We start from the raw sequence: 10,491 nt of genomic DNA, 5'->3' as shown, positions 1-10,491 counted from the left end.
ACAATTTCCTCTCTATATATAGGTGGTCTTTTGGTGTTATCTGTTTAGCTTTAATAACAACACCTGTGAAGTTTGGGAGAACCTGTCATGGTGCAACTCTGGGCCAACCTCATATAAATGGGATTTTTTTTTGACATGAAGGAGCTGAGTCAAGAAGGTGGTTGCTAGGAAATAAAGAAAGCACTGACACTCCCCAGGCTCGTTGGGGGAAGAAACTTCAAAACTTCAACATTTGTTGACTTGTTTTCTATTGTCTTCTCCCTCAAATTTTGGGACTTCTTAAAGTCTCAAAGGATGCTCCCTTGAGAGAGAGTGGAGTCTATGAGTATCTACAGTCCCTTCAGTGTGCAGAAGGTTCAGAGGATCCAGGAAAGACACCCTGCAGATTCACGAGGCTGAAATCTTGTCTAAGATGAGGGGCCTTCCCTGTGCGGGTTTTCTGGGCAGACTATAGCCATGACATGAATTTGGAAAATAATTATACCAACACAAACCACCACATTACATCAACAACATTTTTTTCTGTCTTTCTAGGGCTGCACCAGTGGCATACAGAGGTTCCCAGGCTAGGGGTATAATTGGAGCTACAGCCAGCAGCCTCTGCCACAGTCATAGCAATGCCAGATGGGATCTGTGTCTGTGACCAATACCACATCTCATGGCAACGCTGGATCCTTAACCCACTGAGCAAGGTCAGGGATTGAACCTGCAATATCATGGGTCCTGTTCAAATTCATATCTACTGCACCACAATGATAACTCCAACAAACTTTTTTTTTTTTTGTCTTTTGTCTTTTGTCTTTTTGTCTTTTTGTTGTTGTTGTTGTTGTTGTTGTTGCTATTTCTTCGGCCGCTCCCGCGTCATATGGATGTTCCCAGGCTAGGGGTCGAATCGGAGCTGTAGCCACCAGCCTACGCCAGAGCCACAGCAACGCGGGATCCGAGCCGCGTCTGCAACCTACACCACAGCTCACGGCAATGCCGGATCGTTAACCCACTGAGCAAGGGCAGGGACCGAACCTGCAACCTCATGGTTCCTAGTGGGATTCGTTAACCACTGCACCACGACGGGAACTCCTCCAACAAACTTTTAGATCTAGGAATTGGGCACCAAGGATGGGATTGATATTATCATTAAAGGAAAGGTTTTTACTATCTATGCTGTCTTTTATCTCTTGTCTTTTCATTCAAATATGGTTTCACTAAGAAGTAAAGGGTATGGAATAACTGTTGGGTGAACTCATGTTTCAATTTATTTTCAGATGATTTTCAGCCACCAGGATAACTGATGCAGAGAGAAACATCTGAGTGAAAGTAAATCATCATTCCATCAGCTGACAATGAGGATGGAAAGCAAACTACTGATCACCCTGCCATGAATTAACTACTGAAAAATCCTCAATTAGAAAATAATTTCTCCACAATCCCCCTCCCCCTTTCCTGGGAATTCTTTCTCACTCTCATTCTCTCTCCCTGTCTCTCTTTTTTCTCTTTCCCATTTCTTGTTTCCATGTACTAGTGTTACAACAGAAATCTGAAAGGAGCTTAAAATAGATATCTAATTTCTGAATTCCCAAGATTAATGGACAGAAGTCACAGTCCAGGTAGTTGTGATATTTTCAGTTGTTCTAATTGCTGATAGGAAGAATAAACAGAAAAATTCTTGGATAGAATATGCCATATGTTGGAAGAATCTTATAATGACAGCTTATCTTCAGGGGAACCCAAGACTAGGGGCAGAAATAACCCAACAAGACTCTCTGAATTCATCCTCCTGGGACTGTCCTCTTGACCTAAAGATCAGAAGCCACTCTTGGCCAGGTTTCTCCCCATCTACTTCATCACAGAGATAGGAAACCTGCTCATCATCCTGGCCATCTGCTCAGACACTCACCTCCAAACACCCATGTACTTATTCCTGAACATCCTGTCCTTTGTTGACATTTGCTATGTGACAGTCATCATCCTCAAGATGCTAATGACCTTCTAATCAGAGAAAAAACCATCCCCTAGGGTGAGTGTATGACCAATATATACCTCATAGCCTTTGTAAACACAGACAGCTAGTTCCTGGCAACCATGGCCACTGACCACATGTGGCCATATGTAATCCCTTACACTACATCACAGTCAGGAATCACATGTGCTGCATCCTGCTTCTGGTCCTGCATTTCTGCATCCCTCACTTTCTCTCCCTCCTGCACATTCTCCTGACCAACAATCTAACCTTCTGTGCCTCCAATATCATTCACCACTTTTTCTGTGACAACCAGCCAGTGCTAAAAATGTCCTTTTGCCTCCTGCTTTGTCAAGGAAATCATGACCATGACAGAAAGATTGGTGATCATAATGACCATGTTTTCATGCATCAGTTGTCTCCTATTTGAGAATCCTCATCGCTGTTCTAAAGATCCCTTCAGCTGCTGGAAAGCACACTACAGTTTCCTCCTGTGGCTCTCATCTCATGGTGGTGACCCTCTTTTATGAAAGTATTAGCTATGTCTATTTCCAGCCCCTCTCCAACTATACTGTCAAGGATAGACTAGCAACAATTATCTAAACTGTATTGACACTGTTGCTAAACCCTTTCATCTATTGTCTAAGAAACAAAGACATGAAACAGGGCTGCATGAAAGTCATCCACAAGGTGATGTGCAAATAAGAGGAGCAGAGGTCTTAGAAGAAGTCTACAAAAATCTCTTGTCCATGATTGCAGGCTTTTAATATGACTGTGATGAGATTCTGAAGGGTGGTATTTTCAATGATGTTTCATCACTGATGGAAGAAGGTTTACTGCATATATGATGAAGATAGTGTGTTGAAGCTACTCCTGAATATAATGCCTATATTCCAAGGGTCTTTCATATTACCTGCATGGGACAAGGTCTACATGAGTCCTGTTCTCTGTGCCCTGATCTGAACCTCAATCAACCTTCCATTCTTCTTTCCAGAAAATCACATCCATTTCACTTAACCCTAACTCAGCTGAAATCCATCCTTTCCTCAAGTTTTATCATTATAAACTCCCAAGTATCCTTATTCAGGCAGAGTTTTCTTATGAAGTTATTTAAAGCTGTGTGTGTGTGTGTGTGTGTGTGTGTGTGTCTATGAGAAAGTGGGAGAGGGAGAGAGTTGATTCAGCACATTAGCCTGTGGGGAGCCGAGGAGATGCTGGGACTCAAGGAAGGGACCTTGCCCAAGAAAGGGAGCTCACCTGAAATGTACAAGCTGAAGGTGGGCTTCTGGTTAGGATAAAAGCCTACCTGTAAGGTGCAAAACCGAGGGCAGGCTGAAGCCTGTCTGTATGGTGCAAAACCGAGGGCAGATTGAAGCCTGCCTCTAGGGTGAAAAACTGAGGGCAGGCCTTAGATTACACGGCTTTCATGTTGACATTGATGTGGAAGAATTGGGGCTTTCCCGGGAAAATGATTTCCATGTTTGTGCTGGAGAACAAGGATTGTTTCACGTGTAACCTAGTTTTTCCTGTTGTTTTACTTGTTATTCAGTTTTCCCTCAGTCTTTCCTATTATTTGCTTATTATTCTTCTTTTCCATTCTTATTTTCCTGTGGTGATTTGTTATTTAACAAAATTACAACAATAATATAAAAATTTCATCCTGATAGACTTTCCCCTATTCAAATCCAATTTAATTAAAAACATAGTGTTTATCTACTAACTGTTTATACTGTAAGCTTTAGAAGTTGGAATATACTACAGACTTAGGTAAAGTTAGACATATATTATACATGGTCAAAGAACCCTAGCTATGAGAGTTGTCCTTGATTTTAGAAGCTTTTTTTAATTAAATTTGCTATTTATTGTTATATTCATATATTTTATGTATTAGAGTCACTAGATTTTAGAAGCTTTTAAGTGATAGCTTAATGAAGTTGATTTTCTCATACTGTCATCCTGCCATGATGCTTTGAAGATAAGCACTAATCTAAAAACAAGACTTGTGAATGCCAAATCCTTATGTCTGTAGCTTTTTAGGAAGCATAATCTGGGAGTTAACCTTTAGAACTTGACCTTCAGGTGTACTTTTAACATTGTGGTGTAATTGAAAACTGTCTATATAAACAATCATCTATACCAATAAAATTTGAGCTGTCCAGCACTCTGAAAAAGAGACAAAGAGGCTGTCTCCATGTGTATTCACTGACACCATCCATCCCTGACAGGGTGCGCATCCCTGGCCACTGGAGCTGGACTCCAGCATTAGCCCAAGGGCTTATCAACAGCAAGATCTGTTTCCCATTATAAAGGTCAGAACAATGACTCCTTCCTCTGCATCATCTCAAAGATTCAGATCCTGACTTCTATAATTATTATATTCCAAACAAATGGAGTCAGCCCACCAGAGGACTCTTGATTAAGCAGTTCCAGGCCACTTCCTCAAGAGTACATCATCTTGGCATTCTCCTCCCTGCTTCCCACCTGGCACAGCTGAAGGTACATTAAATTCTCACCCTCCTGCCCTGTTGGTGGGAATGTAAACTGGTACAGCCACTATGGAGAACAGTTTGGAGATACCTTAGAAATCTATACATAGAACTTCCATATGACCCTGCAATCCCACTCTTGGGCATCTATCCGGACAAAACTCTACTTAAAAGAGACACAAGCACCCGCATGTTCATTGCAGCACTATTCACAATGGCTAGGATATGGAAAAAACCCAAATGTCCATCGACAGATGATTGGATTAGGAAGAAGTGGTATATATACACAATGGAATACTACTCAATCATAAAAAGGAATGACATCATGCCATTTGCAGCAACATGGATGGAACTAGAGAATCTCATCCTGAGTGAAATGAGCCAGAAAGACAAAGACAAATACCATATGATATCACTTACAACAGGAATCTAATATCCAGCACAAATGAACATCTCCTCAGAAAAGAAAATCATGGACTTGGAGAAGAGACTTGTGGCTGCCTGATGGGAGGGGGAGGGAGTGGGAGGGATCAGGAGCTTGGGCTTAGCAGACACAACTTAGAATAGATTTACAAGGAGATCCTGCTGAGTAGCATTGAGAACTCTGTCTAGATACTCATGTTGCAACAGAAGAAAGGGTGGGGGAAAAACTGTAATTACAATGTATACATGTAAGGATAACCTGACCCCCTTGCTGTACAGTGGGAAAATAAAAAAATAAATAAAATAAAATATATGTTCTTTTGTAAAAAAAAAAAAAAAAAGTCTCTCCTTATGAATTTCATTTGACCTGAATCCAACTGTATCTTCCCAGGGAGGGAATATTGGGTAACAGTGACCCTAATAATAGGTGTTCCCAACTACTGGGCATCCTTCTTTCTTAATAGATTCAAGCCAACCTACTAACCTTGATTGCTTCAGAAAAAGAGCTTTTGTGTATTTGGATGTTCTGAAAAATATTAAAGTTGCTGCTAGTCCATACATTTCTTTGGCAACCATAGGTCTGTGAATTTGTTTGTTCAACAAATTTCTTGTTCTTGTCTACCATATACCAGTAACCTGGACTTAAAAACAAAGATTATGTTCTATATTATAAACCAACAATCTGATAGCCAAAAACCTATGGGATCCCAAGGAGATAAAATAACCTAGACAGTGTAAATAACCAAGCTTTTGGAGCAAAATTTTATGTTATTTGGGATTTTTCATTTATGAGGCACAGAACACCACACACAGATTTTTTTTAACTTAAGTATAGTTGGTTTACAATGGTCTGTTATTTCAAGTGTACAGCAAAGTGATTCAGTCATATGTTTTTCAAATTCTTTTCCATTATGGGTTATTATAAGATGTTGAATATAGTTCCCTGTGCTATACAGTAAATCCTGTTGTTTATGGAACACATATACTTCTAAGTAGCAGGTGCCAAATTAACAAATACCTCCAGGCTTAAGTAAGGAGAGATTTTATTTGTCAGGGGCTTGGGAAGGGTCCGAGGCAACTGGGGGAGGGCTGCTATTGCATATGGAGGCTCCCCCACAATGAAATCTGCAAAGGTCTCAAAGGTCATGCAGTAAAGGACTTTTTTTAATAGAGAGAAGGGAACAGGGCTAGAAAGAGCCATGTGTGGAGACATGGCATTAGCTGGTGAGACTGGATAGTTGATGAGGGAAAGTTTTCCTGAGATCAGGTAGTTGATGCTACAGAGGGGTATTAACGAGGGGTGTATTCTGACTCTGGCTGCAAGTGGGTAAAAGTTCAGACATTTTCCATAACACAAAAGGATGGATGAATGGCTTCCAACTCTCACCGTGTTCCAGAGATCTTTGAAAGTGTTATCATAAGGATTCACAAGGGGAGGAAAAGGAAACCTAAATCTCAACTGCACAGAGATGTTAGAGAGGAATAAGAAACCAAGCTGGCACATGGTTCAGGGACTGGAAGGTTATTCAGAGGAAAATGAAAAGACTAATATATATGGGAGCTCCCATTGTGGCACAGCGGAAATAAATCTCACTAGTATCCACAAGGATGTGGGTTCAATCCCTGGCTTCACTCAGTGGGTTGGTGATCCAGCATTATGGTGAACTGTGGTGTAGGCTGCAGATGTGGCTCAATTCTAGGTTGCTGTGGCTGTGGCATAGGCCCACAGCTGTAGCTCTGATTCTACTCCGAGCCTGGGAACTTCCATGTGCTGTGGGTACAGCCCTAAAAAAAAAGCAGAAAAAAGGAAGACTCATAAGTATGTCATATTGCTGCCCCTCCACAGCTTGTTCACAGAAGGGGGTGGTGGTCATGGGGGGCACACGGCAGCCAAGAGGATTTTTCCCCACTATTCTCACATGATGATTCACCACCTGGAGGTGAATTGGAGACTAAGTAGGAGTTAAGAAAAAGGAAAATTTCTGAAATGAAAATTTCTCTGAAACAGGCTTGTCAAAGAGTATTTTTAACAAATTGATGAAGGATCAGTGGGGTGAGAATAGTGGATTCTATTTTCTGAGAACTATTGCAAGCATTCTGTTTCATACTTTTGTTACTCTCATACTTTCTTTGGTATGTAGATAAGCTCTTGTTAAGACTTTGTTGTTGTTTTGCATTGTTTTGTTTTGTTTTTTTATGGATGCATCCTCAGCACATGGAAATTCCCAGGCCAGGGGCCAAAGCTGCAACCAGTGCCACAGTTGTGGCAACACCAGATCCTTAACCTACTGTACTGGGCCAGGGATCAAACTCAAGCCACTACAGAGACAATGCCTAACCTGCTGTGCCAGAGTGGAAACTCCTGTTGTTGCTGTTGTTTTGTTTTTTAATTTTTTATGCCTTCCTCAATTGGGAAGTATATATCCAAGTTTAGGTTTATTGATTGTTAATTTTCAATTTAAAAATAATTATTTTGTTATACTGCTTGAACAGACCAGATAATACAGAACTAGTTTATATATACAAAGGAACATAATACAGTCATTGACCTGATATTTTCAGCAGTACATTTTGGCCACACCCTTGGCATGTGAAATGCCCTGGCCAAGGGTAGAACCCATGCTGTAGCAGGAACCCAAGCCACAGCCATGACAATATTGGATCCTTAATCACTAGGCCACCAGGGAACTCCTGAAGCAACATTTTAGAAGGTTCTCTCTTTCAATTTTTGAACATGGGAAGTTGAATTAGCCTCAGAGTGTTCACGAATCCCCAGACATTAAATAGATCAGGAAACATTTAATGGTCTCCTCTCAGTAAGTGATGCTGTACTGAAACACAGCCACAATGCCCAACAGTCTAGAGAGACTATGATTAAACCTTTCTAATTCCCTCCTTCAGGGACTAATTAACTTCTTGGAGCCCTCCCTTGAATCCCAATGGCATGAATTCCAATATGTTCTTCCTCCTAAAAGAACCTGTGCCCAGATGCCTCTATCCCCAAACAGCCTGGAGACCCAGGTATCATGGTGGCCAAAACATAGTCCTCGGCAACATGGAGAGCCTCCTCTTCCTCCTCAGCAGACCCACCCAGCTCCAATCAGATATTCACATAAAGTCATTTTTTAAGATTGTGTATTAGAAAACCATTGAGAGACAATTGAAAACAAGTTTAAAAGAGAAAGACAAATGCCATATGATATCACTTATGTTTTGAATCTAATATACAGCACAAATGAACCTTTTCACAGTAAAGAAAATCATGGATTTGGAGAATAGACTTGTAGTTGCCAAGGGGGAAGAGGGGGAGTGGTATGAATTGGGATCTTGGGATTAGATGTAGACTATTATCTTTGGAATGGATTAGCAGATCCTGCTGTGTAGCACTGGGAATTACGTCTAGTCACTTATAATGGAGCATGATAATGTGAGAAAAAAGAATATATGCATGTATATGTAACTGGGTCACCATGTAGTAAAGTAGAAAAAAAATAATAATGTATTGGGGAAATAAAAAAAAAATAAAATACAAAAATAAACCTGTGGCAGTTCCACTTCCCACAATGGGGGTGTAACTCCCCACTCCTTCACGTGGGCTGTGCTTCCTGACTGTCCCCAAAGAAGACAGTATGAATTGTGGATGGGGGTAACTTTACAGTGGAGAAGCCTCACAAACACTACTTCATTTGGGTGATCAAGGTCAACCTCAACAGTCATAAATCATGGTGATAGCATCACAAGAATATCACTTGGCTGAAGTCAAGGTGTGGACTTGGCTGAGTTCCCTTCTGGAACCTCTGAAGAGGAACTATCCTTCCAAACTCATTCAGGTTTTGGTAGAATTCATTTACTTGCATTTTTAAAATAGGGGTCCCATCTCCCTGCCAGCCTCCAGGACTCCTGGAGGGAAGTCCCAATCTTTGCCATGTGGCTCCCTTTATCTACAGGTCCTCCTGGACTCCATCTCATGCTTCTGATCTTTGACTTCCTCTGTCTCTGAACTCCTACTGATATTTAAAGAAATCTCCTGTGATGAGGTCCAGCCCATTCAAATAATCTCTTTTTTTTTTTTTTTTTTTTTTTTGTCTTTTTGCCATTTCTTGGGCCGCTCCCGCGGCATATGGAGGTTCCCAGGCTAGGGGTCTAATCGGAACTGTAGCCACTGGCCTACGCCAGAGCCACAGCAACACGGGATCCAAGCCGCGTCAGCAACCTACACCACAGCTCACGGCAACGCTGGATCGTTAACCCACTGAGCAAGGGCAGGGACCGAACCCGCAACCTCGTGGTTCTTAGTCAGATTCGTTAACCACTGCGCCATGACGGGAACTCCCAAATAATCTTTCTTAAAGTCACATGAGCCATATAACATAACCTCATCACAGGAGTAAAATCTATCAGATTCACTGTCCCAGAAAATATGAAAGGCATATAGACCATGGGGTAGAGCACTTGAAAGTCAGTCACCTTAGAATTCTGCCCACCATACTTCTGTTTATCTGTCACCATTCCTGAAGACATGTACAAAAGCTCAGAGGTTCTCCCGCTCACCAGAACAGATATGTGGTCATGGCAGCTACATCCTTTTATGTTAGAAAGATCACCATCCGTGCCCCTAAGACACAGTACAACCATCCTGATAAGGTTGATTGCTGCAGAAAGATAATGAGCTACTACACAGATAGTAAGAGATAATAAATAAAGTGCTATTAATAATGACAAAAAGACACTGCCTAGCACATATAAAGGACTCAATTAATGGTAATTATTACTGCTGTGATTAATTAGATCCCATTAGCCCTCTAGATACTTATTTCATGCTGATCAAGACAAAGTCAAAATACTAAACTTTTTCAAGTGAACAGCACAGTTCTAAAAAGTTGTGAAATGGCATTCTAATAATTTTGGTCTTTTAGGATTCCTTACTGGCAGTTTGTGCTCAGTATGATATTTGATTTCCCTAAGCTATTAAACAGAGTTTGATATTACTAACATCATTTGTGTCTACTTCTTTAAATAGCCATTCAGCATATAAGTATTATTAAGGCAAAAACTATAGAAACATTAAAATTGAAACCAGATCTAAGGCTATTATTTTTTCTATTATACTTAATAGGGCCAATTTCATTTCAATAAACACGATCTATCACATTACCTTAATATTGTTCATTTGAATTTTACTGAGTGTTATAGTTTTGTTTACACTTAAGTTGTAAATTTTGGTTAGTTTTTACAATTTAATTTTGCCTTGGATCATTGCTCTAGGAAGATTTCTAGCTCATGTGCATAGGGTGGTAAGAATGAAAAAACACATCCACCCACATCAGTGCTCACAAAACTGCTGTGTGAAAAGGGGAAGTGAGCCACTGCTTGTACGCTGGTACAGTGATACATTAAAACTACAGGTTCGGAGTTCCCGTGGTGGTGCAGTGGTTAACAAATCCGACTAGGAACCATGAGGTTGCGGGTTCGGTCCCTGCCCTTGATCAGTGGGCTAAGGATCCCGCATTGCTGTGAGCTGTGGCGTAGGTCGCAGACGCGGCTCGGATCCCGCGTTGCTGTGGCTCTGGTGTAGGCTGGTGGCTGCAGCTCCGATTCGACCCCTAGTCGGGGAACTTCCATATG

General features: G+C 41.1%; 1 pseudogene; it reads left to right on the top strand.

The window, feature by feature from the left end:
- The first annotated feature begins 1,403 nt into the window (after nucleotides 1-1,403).
- Nucleotides 1,404-2,662, top strand: LOC100157286 (annotated as a pseudogene).
- Nucleotides 2,663-10,491: the final 7,829 nt, after the last annotated feature.

This window comes from Sus scrofa, unplaced genomic scaffold (assembly GCF_000003025.6).
Source record: "Sus scrofa isolate TJ Tabasco breed Duroc unplaced genomic scaffold, Sscrofa11.1 Contig59, whole genome shotgun sequence".
Lineage (NCBI taxonomy): Eukaryota > Metazoa > Chordata > Mammalia > Artiodactyla > Suidae > Sus > Sus scrofa.
Note: the sequence above shows the minus strand (reverse complement) of the source record. Positions and strands in the feature narration are given on the sequence as shown.